This window comes from Oncorhynchus clarkii, chromosome 11, assembly GCF_045791955.1.
Source record: "Oncorhynchus clarkii lewisi isolate Uvic-CL-2024 chromosome 11, UVic_Ocla_1.0, whole genome shotgun sequence".
Classification (NCBI taxonomy): domain Eukaryota; kingdom Metazoa; phylum Chordata; class Actinopteri; order Salmoniformes; family Salmonidae; genus Oncorhynchus; species Oncorhynchus clarkii.
In genome coordinates this window covers 14187002-14199908 of record NC_092157.1, presented here as the reverse complement: position 1 = coordinate 14199908, position 12907 = coordinate 14187002, and the positions used below count along the sequence as shown (strand labels likewise).

The 12907-nt window shown below is 42.5% G+C and overlaps 1 long non-coding RNA gene and 1 pseudogene across 1 annotated transcript; both read right to left on the bottom strand.

The window, feature by feature from the left end:
• Window positions 1-573: 573 nt before the first annotated feature.
• Window positions 574-3094, bottom strand: LOC139420619 (uncharacterized). The gene is made up of 2 exons (XR_011635517.1): window positions 2680-3094; window positions 574-2072 (listed from the first exon to the last, which is right to left on the bottom strand). It is a non-coding gene; the product is annotated as an uncharacterized lncRNA (long non-coding RNA).
• A 998-nt stretch (window positions 3095-4092) lies between these two features.
• LOC139420535 (ranBP-type and C3HC4-type zinc finger-containing protein 1-like) lies at window positions 4093-12907 on the bottom strand (annotated as a pseudogene).

Genomic DNA, 12907 nt, shown 5'->3' with positions numbered 1-12907 from the left:
TCTCAGCAAAGAAAAGGTTCAAATTCATCAGCTGCTTTCGATGCCGAGTTCAATGGTACTTTTTTTCCCTCCACAACACAAGTAGTGTTATAAGTATTGCGACAGTGAAGTAGGTCATTTTTATGTAGGCTAATTGGTATTTCAGATCAAAGGATTAATATGAGGCTAATGTATAGCTGTTGTTTCTGGGTTAGAAAATATCCTAAAACAATTTGCGGTCTAAATATTTGCCAGTCATATTCATATTTTTATCTGAAATACAAATTCCATGAGTAAACAGCAAGAATGACCAACTTTACCACACTGTTCCAATATTTATGTCACTAACTACAGTATGTATACAAGCAGTATTTAGTTAACATAAATCTCACCTTTTATGGTGTTATATTATGTGATGCTTGTATGTGTTGTTTTTATCTTCCCTTCCAGAGATGGAGTAAATTTAGCCGATCAGCTCAAAGGAAGGACAGGAAGAGGAGACTTGTCTGGTTGTCCTCCAATGGGTTTTGAGCGGGAGGTGAGGCGAGAGGATGTAACGCTTCTCGTTGGTGGAAGGAGAAGAGGACCAAGGTGCAGCGTGGTAAGTGTTTATTTTAAAACACAAAATAAGCTGAACACTGAAATTATAAAAATAATAACGAGCGAGAACGAAAAGGTTCTGTAAGGAATACACACAAAACAGAAAACAATCACCCACAACCAAAATGGGGAAAACAGGCTACCTAAGTATGATTCTCAATCAGAGACAACGATCGACAGCTGCCTCATACCAGGCCAAACACAGAAATACAACACAGAAAAAAGAACATAGACTACCCACCCCAACTCACACCCTGACCAAACTAACACAAAGACATAATAAAGGAACTAAGGTCAGAACGTGACAGAGGATGCGAGGGATCAAGGAAATGCAACTGAGATTTTCCAACTGTCCTCTATTGAGATTTTCCCATTTTATTCCGCTTACTATGTCCTTGTTAGTAGTTTCTCAATTCTTAGGATAGCATTCATTATTAGTTGTACATAGATTGCATGAAAATTGACTGAATTGAAGCTGACACACCGGAGAATTCAGATGCTCTTGTTGTTCTTTTACAAGACTAAAGGTGAAATGTGTGTTTACCTGTATTGTGGCTACACATTCACTCTCCTCCACTCCTCTGTCCCTCAGATCTCCAGTGCCCTGCCCCCTCCCTCTTTATGGCCATGTCTGAAGTTCCCCTACTATGTCTAGGCTTTATGAGTAGTGCCTGTATCTGTCTGCAGTTGTGCCATTTTTACACGCACATACACAACTCTTTCAATAGTTTTCATTTTTTTCTACATTTTTACCACACACATACCTGTCACGTTCTTTCCTGTACTTGAATACTTATATTGTGTTTTTATAGTCAGTTGTTTCAATTGTTTATTAATATCTCATTTAGACTTAATCTGCTAATTTCTTCCTGACACCTTTACAGATCTAAGACAAGATGAAAGTAAAAACACATTCTCTTCCTAATTGTTTTTTTTTCTCCACCTGCATTTTGTCAGAGCAGTGAAGATGTAGGGCCTCATGAGGTTGTGTCTCAAAGGAAGGCCTCGTCATCGACGAAGACGTGGGGAACAGGTCCCAGGTCTTCAGCCCCAGGGAGTGATGCAGGTGGTAGAATCTCCAGGGTGCCATCCTGAAGTGCCTGGCCGAAGGCAGAGTCCCGGAGGGTCCCGCCATCACTTCCCTTGCCGTAAACACCAACATCGACAACACGGAAACAGTAGAAGGCATCTACAACAGCCAAGAGTACAACTGAATATGTGCCCTTGTAGTTGTAGACTTGCGAACTCAAGTACGGTGGAGCCTGGATTACTACATTTCCCAGCAATGGAGCCAAGACAGTTGGGGAAATTCCACCTCTCCAGGATCTAGTCAGCGATGGTCCTCCAGTCTTCCTCCTTGGGGACAGGCATGTATTCACCAACTACAGTCCCAAATGGCTTGTGCCACAGAGGGGGCAATGCCTGCCACCGTGGACCGTCCAACTCCGAAGCTGAATCCAATGGTCCTGTAGGAGTCTCCTGTCACCAATAATCTGAAATATAATTAAAAATAGTGTGTAACTTGAAATTCCACCCACATATTCCACTACATTAGTTTATTATGCTCTACTAATTATATTGTAATACTCATAAACCATCATTAACAATGCCTTGAAACAGTACAATTCAATCTATGACTATCAATAAACTGTATCCCAGCCTAACTCTTACCACCGTTTTTCCTATCTAGTACCTAAAAGGGTTCTCCAGCTGTCCCCATGGGAGAACCCTTTGAAGAACCATTTTTGGTTCCAGGTAGTACCCTTTTTGGTTCCAAGTATAACCTTTTCCCCAAAGGGTTCTGATGAATGACTTACTGTCTTGAACAACAATGGGTCCTGGAGAAGACTAGCCTACCTTCATCAGGGCAGAAGGCACCCGGACGTTATTTTCATTTGGTAACATTGCATCATGAAAAAGGATTTTAAACCAACTTTGGGGAAAGCTATAGTCCTAATAAACATTCTGTAAAAATACATATGTCAAAAAGGGGCTTTTAACTACAGAGCCCTTTGGCGAGCTTGGTTGCACATAAAATATATCTAATATCAATCAATTACGGTATCAAAGGCTCTAAACATTCACTAGAATTTAGCTTACCGGAGACAAATCGCCACGCGTTCAACTAACTCCCGGTAGTTGGTACCCATCCGGGCGATCCTGGCTCCAACTATCTGGAGCAGGTGATTCAACTCGCTTCGGTTCAGACGAAATCAACTTCGAAATTCCTCTCAAAATAGTCGAAGCTCTTAAACGACACGGTGGAACTCCCCTGTGTGCTTTCGGGACTTCAACCATCTCTGGACCCACACAGACCTGCACTTTCGGCGGGGCTGCTCCCAGCCCAACAGCGCGATAAAAATCCCCTTCCTCACATCGTCGAAAGAGCCGACTCTTTATCTTGAATTTTTATTATTGCATTTCGCGCCAAAACTATGCATTTGAGGTCAAATATATTATAGGCTCTCACAATAGATTTTTAGGTGTCATCGAATAAATAATATGTACGCTACTTATAAATGAAGAAAATATGTTTAAAAAATTATGCAATCAAACTATTTGTATTATGTAATCCCATTTTTTTTTACTAGCTACTGATATGGAATTGTTTTACCAAGGATCCTTTAGCTATTTGATTTAGAATTTTAAGACCCCTTGAACTATACTGCTATTAGCCCATACAAACGCATTTAATAACATTCACTACATTGTTCTTGTGTTTCTCCTATATCTGAGAGATAAGGAGATCAAGAATTTATTGATTTTACCCCATATTTTTGGCATTAAAAACAAGTCTCCATATATATATACTCCCATTCATTTTTTCAACTGGTACCAGGGACCTTCAGATGAGTCTTGTGAGGGCCTTGTGTTTAGTAGCTTTGACACACTGTTAAGGCAATGTCACACCAGCAGTTCCTGAGCAATCCCACAGATTCTTCCATGAAAACAGACAGTGTTTTCTCTGCCTTCATAATGAGTTTGTAATAGGAGCCAGTGAGTAATAAACAGAACCTTTAGTATTCACATCCGGTCTATGTGACAGAGCCTTGCATTATTCATTCAGGACAAAAACAGAACATGCCAAAGTATTCATTTCACATGAACACTCATGTACTTCCAAAATGGCTATTAATTGACACACAGCGCAATGTAGTTTGAAACAGATTATTTTTATTATGTTTCTAAGCAGAAAAATTGCATTATTTCCGGTCAGAACACAGTACGCTCTGTTTCAACCCCAAAACGCTGTGTCATTGGCATTAGACTTTAGCTTTGAGTGCTGAAAAGGTGAATGACACTTAGTTTAATGTGTCCCTGAAAAGTATTGCATGACTTTATAGGGAGATCAAAAACAAACAGGAAATGTGCAGAGCTGAACATGCAGTGAGATCATCAATCCTTTGAGTGACATACACATTTGTCCTGCATGGTCAACTTTGGCTTCTGGTTCCTACCATTCTAACTTGCTACCTATCTGACTCTCACAACACACATCCTTTATTGTCTTTCTCAGTGACAGTTCTGACACTTTTGGTTGTTGATGTTGCAGCCCTTGCTGGTGTCACCCGGACCCTTAGGGGGAACAGAAACACAGACCGGTAGCAGACACAGATGGGAAATCTCTGCATTAGAGGTGAGCAGTGAAGCACAACCAAGCAGAGCTTGACTGAATGTGGCAGAGAGAGACAGGAGAGGCGGGCTCTTACCCCTGGCCCCCAGGGACGCCCTCTGGTGACCGAGCAGATCTCGGTGTGACAGACAGTGCAACGCAGCCAATCACAGCCCTCATTTTTCTGCACAATGATAATGCACTGAGGGCAGTGCAAGGCCTCCCCGGAGAAGACCAGGGTCTGAGAGAGGGTTATTTTCTGTGAATATGATATGAGAAAAGTCTAACTACCTGAAAACCCTAACATTCCTTCCACTTGTCTTCAATGCTTGTTGAAATCAATCTACAGGTATAAAGTACATGTAAAAGTGTCTGATTGTGTGTCACCTTGAGCAGATATCTGGTTCTACAGGCTTCTGAGTCATTCTCAGCATGGCTGTTAGGTCATCCTGGTACTGTTTACAGTCCATCTCTTCATGGATCGCCTGAGAGAGAGAGGGGAAAGTAGAGGAGGTGGTCTTTTCAAATCCATTTTGTTTGCAATAATTGGTAAATGTGATGTGTGTACCTTGCAGAGCAAGCAGTTGTGCTTGTTGCAGATGGGGCAGTGGAACACGTTGACTGTGTCCTCGTAGACACACCGTCCGGAGTTTTCTGGTCTGCATTAGCTAGTGTGTTATACAGAATGTCTATAATATCCAATGTACCATCTTAAGTAGCTAGTATGTTTAAGTATACTGAACAAAAATATAAAGGCAACATGTGAAGTGTTGTTCCCATGAGCTGAAATAAAAGATCTCAGAAATGTTCCATATGTACAAAAATCGTATTTCTCGCTAAATGTTGTGCACAAATTTGTTTGAATCCCTGTTAGTGAGCATTTCTCCTTTGCCAAGATAATCCACCTGACAGGTGTGGCATAGCAAGAAGCTGATTAAACAGAATGGGCTGTCAGGTCATCCTGGTACTGATCATTACACAGGTGCACCTTGTGCTGGGGACAATAAAAGGCCACTAAAATAAGCAGTTGTGTCACACAACGCCACAGATGTCTCAAGTTTTTAGGGAGCGTGCAATTGACATGTAGGGGGTCACTCGGGTAACTAGGCGGTCACTCGGGGTAGGGTCAATGGGGGTATATTCAGTAGAGTCACTAGGGTTAGGGTCACTGGGGGTAGGGTCTCTAGGTTCACTAAGGGTAGAGTCACTAGGAGTAGGGTCACTCGTTTCACTAGGGGTAGGGTCACTAGGTTCACTAGGGGTAGGGTCACTAGGGGTAAGGTCACTAGGGGTTGGTTCAATAGGGGTAGGGTCACCAGGTTCACTAGGGGTAGAGTCACTAGGGGTCACTAGGGGTAGAGTCACTAGGGGTCACTGGGGGTAGGTTCACTAGGGTTTGGGTTACTAGGGGTATATTCAATAGTCACTAGGGGTAGGGTCACTATGTTGTGTGTTACCCTCAGAAACAGTGGATAGGCTCTCTGAGCAGGACTCCTTCCCCAGGCTGTAAGTCCGGATAACAGATCATACAGTCCACAGCCTCTGGGTTGGGCACCGGGTCCTTCCCATCTAGCATTATCAGCAGGGCAAAGTTCTCTCTCCACTCTGCTTCTGTAGCCTGGGGAGGTGAGGATCCACAAAAACACAACAATTAACACACAGGCATTCATTTTATTCAAACAGCATTTTACTTGCTTAATTAGTTAAATACACGTTTTAAATTCAATAAGATGTTTTTTGTTCTACTTTCAGTCAAAATGCATTCATTATTAATGAAATTGTGCATTGAGAGTTAACTTTAATTGCTGTTAGTTTTCAATGTGTTTTGAACTTCATGACCCAGACTGAAACAAACAGGAACAGAGTGGGCAACACAACAGAGTTGTTTTCCCTCTCTGAAACAGGTTTCAAGTGGTTGACACACTGCAAAAATGGCCTACATGGACTTGCAGTAGTTACAATATTTATTATAAAGATGCAAAAATAGCACCTTGAACAATGTCCTATATAAAAAGATGAACAAAAAATGCTTTCATTTGCTTAGACATACAGTATTTGTTTCAAACATGGTCAGAGGGTAGGTAGCCACAATTCTGTCCTATGTAATGTAGTCACTGAGGTTGTGTCGTAAGACAAATGACTATTGCTCAGTAGCTTGAGAGACTGCATGGGTTGAAGAGAAGGGTACATTGTGTTACAGCTGAAAAATATAGAAAGTGTGTGTCAGTCTCTTTCTGTGATGATACGTGGAGCGTGCGAGTCTCTTTCTGTGATGATACGTGGCGCGTGCGAGTCTCTTTCTGTGATGATACGTGGAGCGTGTGAGTCAGTAGTCCTGGTCCAAGTTTTCCAGTAGGGACTCGTTTTGAGCACCCGCGCCCCCCCCCCCAGCTCTCTTCTCCCTTAAAAATACAGAGAGACAGAAAAGAGTCAGCCTTTGAGAGCCCATCCTACCTTCCCATGTCATCTCAACCCTCACATTATCCTACTAAGCCTTTCCCTTAATAAACCTTTCAACTACAGTCATTCACTTTCAACTGTGTACGTGCAAGAGTGTGCATGTGTGTGTCTACATCAGAGAGTCCTGTCCTGTTCGGCACGGTCTGACAGCTTGCATCAGCACTATTTGAATGTGTTTACGTGTATGAGTGAGGGAGTGTGTGGGTGTGGATCTGTCTGAGCTTAAAACCATCCTACCTGCTGGTACTGTTGGACAGTTTCTTCCTCCTGCTGTATGCGGTGGACTCCAGAGGGTCTGGTTTGTGGCTTCCAGGAACAGTAGAACTCTGGACGGTCTGTACTGCAGATCTCACAGCCAGGCCGCATGGGCTTGTTTATGTACGTACAAGAGGGGCAGGCCCAACCCCGAGACACAGCAAGAGCGTCTTTGCAGGTGTGTAGATGGATATCTACTGTATGTCAACTTACAGCATCTAGGTATGTATCAGTTATGTTGAGGGTAAAATCCATTAAGCCGAGTCAAATAGTTATTCAATTATTACCAAGGGGTATTGTACTGAGCTTGTGTGTACCTGAGGGCCTTATTTCTTGGGACTAAGTGCATCATTGAGTTGTGGCATCTCCAGGTTGATGAGGTCTTTGATTTCACTGATGTTCAGCCTCTCTGCCCCTGCTCCATTTGGCCCTGTTCCATTTGAACCTACAGGAACAACGCTTGGTCAGGAGGGTGCCAACAATGGGTCCTTATGTCAATGGTGGGTGCGTGTTTAGCAGTCTCACCCTTGCTGCTGTGGCTCAGTCTGAGTGGCAGGGTGCTGTAACCCCTCCAGTCTTGGGATGTGGGGCAGTTGCTGGGGGGCCCGTGAGGTGGGGTAGCACGGGTGAGGAGGGTACTCTCCTGGTCCTGCTGGAGCAGCTGCCATGTGAGACGGGCCTGGCAGGCGGAGAGGAGGTACAGGAAGGCCGTGTCTCCATCCCTGCGCACCCAATATGATGCCAGAGAGCGCTGCTCGGCACAGACACTGGCCGATGACCCAGCGCTGCACCCGCGGATGGAAGCCATACTCCAGGAATGCCTAGGAGACAGAGGGACAGACAGAAAGACAAGTAAACGTTGACAGAAAGGTTCTCATGTTAAAACTATTTTATAGCTAAATACATTTTATAGAGGACTGAATTTAAATTTAAACTTTAAAAAAAATGTATAGACATTGTTTAAGCTGTTCAGACTGCAATACTCAAGCAGCAGGTCAATGGTCGTGTGGGGGAACACTTTCACCGTGACACAACAGGAAGATGAAGAATCCTCGACCACTACAGCCAAGCTTTCACAAAAATATACAATCGTCATCAACTCCTAAAATATGCATTTCCTGTCTTACAAAGTTATATTCTGAATTCTTCAATAACTTTCTCTTCTTCTACCCAGGAGCTCTAGTGCTCTTAACTCTCTCCATAAGCTCTGTGTCTCCGTAGCTCCTCTCAGAGGGCTGGATCTTCAGCCCTGCCTGCTGATGAGCTAGGGCGGCAGCGTAGATGGAGGCCGCCTGGAAGTCACCAGCCTCGATGACCCTGGTCAGTTCAGCACACATCTCCTCTACAGACCAGTGGAGACAAGGAAGAAACCAAGAGGCAGGGACAGTGAGCCATTGAAAAGGGTAGAAACTAGGCCTATCTACTAATGTACACACAACCGCTATTAAGTATTCACATGAAGCACAAGGGCAATTCGAAATTATGCCTACACTCCAATGTCACTTTAAAATGTATGCCAAACGAAAACCAATGATTGAAAAGTCAAACAAACTCTACAATATGCACAAGGACTACTTTTAACAATTTCCACAGAAAATGTTATAAAGACGCATTTACTTGAAGAACAGTACAGATGCAAAGTTTGGTAACAGAATGACGGGCAGTGCTTTTTGTTCCATCATATAAAGTTGTATAGTTTAACTTTTCAATCATAGCTTTTCATTTGGCATACATTTTAAAGTGAAAAATCTGATTCTCAGCTTAATTCCCATAATGCAATCATAGGCTCCAGGCTACCTGTGCGTGGGCTACCTGTGCGTGGTAAGGCCTCCAGAGGCAGCTGTCTGTCATCGGTGGGAGCGCTGGCTGCCACTGAGGTGTCAGGAGACGAGGAGAGGACTCGGGTTATTAGGGCACAGGAAGGCTAGGAAGAGAATTCAGTGGACAAACAGGTCAGAGAGAATAGAGGTACAGTGGCAAAAAAAGTATGTGAACCCTTTGGAAATAACTGGATTTCTGCATAAATTGGTCATAAAATTTGATATGATCCTCATCTAGGTCACAATAGACAAATAGTCTGCTTAAACTAATAACACACAAACAATTATACATTTTCATGTCTTTTTTTAACACACCGTGTAAATAGTCACAGTGCGGGTGGGAAAAGTATGTGAACCCTAGAATTAAATAATTGGTTGACCCTCCTTTGGCAGCAATAACCTCAACCAAACGAGGTTTGCGGATCAGACCTGCACAATCAATGGTCAGGAGGAATTTTGGACCATTCCTCATTACAAAACTGTTTCAGTTCAGCAATATTCTTGGGATGTCTGGTGTGAACTGCTCTCTTGAGGTCATGCCACAGCATATCAATCGGGTTGAGGTCAGGACTAGGACTGGGCCACTCCAGAAGGCGTATTTTCTTCTGTTGAAGCCATTCGGTTGTTGATTTACTTCTGTGTTTTGGGTCATTATCCTGTTGCATCACCCAACTTCTGTTGAGCTTCAATTGGGGGACAGATAGCCTAACATTCTCCTGCAAAATGTTGACAAACTTGGGAGTTCATTTCTATGTCGATGATAGCAAGCTGTCCAGGCCCTGAGGCAGCAAAGCAGCCCCAAACCATGATGCTCCCTCCACCATACTTTACAGTTGGGATGAGGTTTTGATGTTGGTGTGCTGTGCCTTTTTTTCTCCATACAGTGTTGTGTGTTCTTTCCAAACAACACAACTGTAGTTTCATCTGTCCACAGAATATTTTGCCAGTAGCGCTGTGGAACATCCGGGGGCTCTTTTGCAAACTTCAGACGTGCAGCAATGTTTTTTTGGACAGCAGTGGCTTCTTCCGTGGTGTCTTCCCTTGAACAAAATTCTTGTTTAATGTTTTATATATCATAGACTCGTCAACAGAGATGTTAGCATGTTCCAGAGATTTCTGTAAGTCTTTAGCTGACACTCTAGGATTCTTCTTAACCTCATTGAGCATTCTGCACTGTGCTCTTGCAGTCATCTTTGCAGGACGGCCATTCCTAGGGAGAGTAGCAACAGTGCTGAACTTTCTCAATGTATAGACAATTTGTCTTACCGTGGACTGATGAACTTCAAGGCTTTTAGAGATAATTTTGTAAAGCTTGCCAGCTTTATGCAAGTCAACAATTCTTAATCTTAGGTCTTCTGAGATCTCTTTTGTTCGAGGCATGGTTCACATCAGGCAATGCTTCTTGTGAATAGTAAACTCACATTTTGTGTGTTATTTATAGGGCAAGGCCGCTCGAAACCAACATCTCCAGTCTCATCTAATTGATTGGACTCCAGGTTAGCTGACTCCAATTCGTTTTTGGAGAAGCCATTAGCTTAGGGCTTCACATACTTTTTCCAACCTACACTCTGAATGTTTAAATGAGGTATTCAATATAGACAAGAAAAATACAAGAATGTGTGTGTTATTAGTTTAAGCACACTGTTTGGCTATTGTCATGACTTAGAAGAAGATCAGATCAAATTTGACGACCAATTTATGCAGAAATCCAGGTAATTCCAAAGGGTTCACATACTTTTTCTTGCCACTGTAGGTGGTGACTGACCGGTGGCCCACTCCTGAGCCTCCTGCTGGCAGTGGAAGTTGAAGCTGATGTGGTCATGAGGGGGCATGGCCAAACTCACCTCGTGGCATTTTGCCGACTTCACCTCATAGTGTAGTGTGACAGGTTAAAGGAAATATTTCATAGCCTGTTATACATTAAAAAGTATTAGTAAGTTCATAGTATGTGAGGATCTTAAAACATCTAAGGTTAAAAAGATGCATTCAGTATTAGTTGATAGAGATTGATAACATTCATATAATTGTGTTAAAGTTAAAATCTGTCAAAGGGTACGAATTGTGAGAGTAATGTGTAAACGTTATATTGATTACTTTATTTTGTGGTGCCTAAAAATGTTCATCTGTGATCTACGAAATGCTCTTAATCTATGAGCCGGAGATCGATTGCTCTGGTCTCCACCCATATTCCTGGGGAAAATCGCGGTCTTTTCTCATTACACTAAACGTTGAATTGAGAATACAACACCGTATCACACTCGTGATTATTTCTCCCCTGTTTTCAGGTACTTTATTGATGATAAAAATAGTAATTTAAATGTTATAACTCGCTAACATGTCAAGAGTGTTTAAGGTGTGTCTAAGTAACGTCTTGAGGAAGTTAGAGTTAAGTTTGAAGAGAGTAATATTAGCCCTGCTCGGTTGAAGTGAAGAATAGCATCGTACTTAGAGTAGCTGCCATTTTATGTCGATTGTGAATGAACATGTACGTTGTTAATAAGATATTTTTCTGTGTTAGTTGTATAATGGGTTTTCTGTTGTTTTGTAATGTGTTATTTTTGTGAAATGATTACACTAAACGTTGAATTGAGAATACAACACCGTATCACACTCGTGATTATTTCTCCCCTGTTTTCAGGGGCGTAACAGTAGCACCTCAGGTCAAACTCTGCAATGGACTGGAAGACATGAGAGAATAAAAGTGAAGCTCATTTTATCACACTGAAATTGGCCACCTACCAGTGTTTGTTCCCTGGTAGTATAATGACTGTAGTTCTTGTACTGATGTCATGTTGGAGCTGTTTTTGGAAGAGATTGGACAGCATAGCAGTAATGTACAGCCTATATAAACCTAGCGGGAATGTTTGACAAGAACGTAGTTCAACTATTTGTTTTACTATTAATGATCTGTTTCAAATAACTGACAGTTCAATGAATGCCTGTCAAATTAAGCATTTTTATTATTTTTATTTCACCTTTATTTAACCAGGTAGGCTAGTTGAGAACAAATTCTCATTTGCAACTGCGACCTGGCCAAGATAAAGCATAGCAGTTCGACACATACAACAACACAGAGTTACACATGGAATAAACAAAACATACAGTTAATAATACAGTAGAAAAAAAAGTATATATACACAGTGAGTGCAAATAAGGGAGCTAAGGCAATAAATAGGCCATGGTGGTGAAGTAATTACAATATGGCAATTAAACGCTGGAATGGTAGATGTGCAAAATATGGATGTGCAAGTAGAGATACTGTGGTGCAAAATGAGCTAAATGAGCCCATGGGTAATGTAATAGTGTAATGGCAAAACCTTCTGTACATCCATGCCTGCCTGCCTGCTTGGTAATAATGAAAACATCGTGCTGTCTTATCACACTCCGTTCCGCTAGTGTCCCGTAGCATGAGACGGAATTCCTCGGTCTTCCCAGGGTCCATACAGAGCTGGAGACGGACTGACTCATCACCTGCCTCTGGAAGACACAGCGACCGAATACCAGAATGGAAAACTGACACCCGTACCGACATCAATACTGTATGAGGTTCCATAGCTGGGGATAGATGAGGACAGGTCCGGCGGAGGGGTGTGAGTAGTCCACCCGTCTGAGTTCAGCGGTATTTCACCTAAAGCCTGATGCGGTGTTTGGAGACGTCAAGAGTTTGGAGACTGTTCCCGGTGTGTTTACCACCACCCCAGTATTGCTAGCAGCGATTGTTGTTATTATTTCAATAAAAATATCAGTTTCATCGTAGTCCCTCAATTGGCCACAGATAGAACAATGAGCCAGATATTTCACCGGATGTTTAAATGTGAAGCATCCGGTTGTTGTTTCCGCTCACTACCAAATACGGTGATGAGAGGAATTGCAGTGGCCAAAAGTGAGAAGATGGAGCGAGATGGATTTTGGCCGACATTCTGCAAATTTACTCATCGATTAAACATTTGATCTCCATACAGTTTTCTGTTTCCAAAACTAGAATCTGTAAAACACATAGTTGACTGCGTTGTGTAGACTTTGCCAAAGTTTTTTTTTTAAAGCGTTGTTTCGAAGGAGTGCAAGGGCGAATTGAGTTATCACACACGCGCAATTGAGTAGGCGTTCCCTAGCGGACGCGCCAATAGGATCTCACTAGCTCACTGGCTCTGCCCACATCCTTGCTTGTTTTGCACTCCAT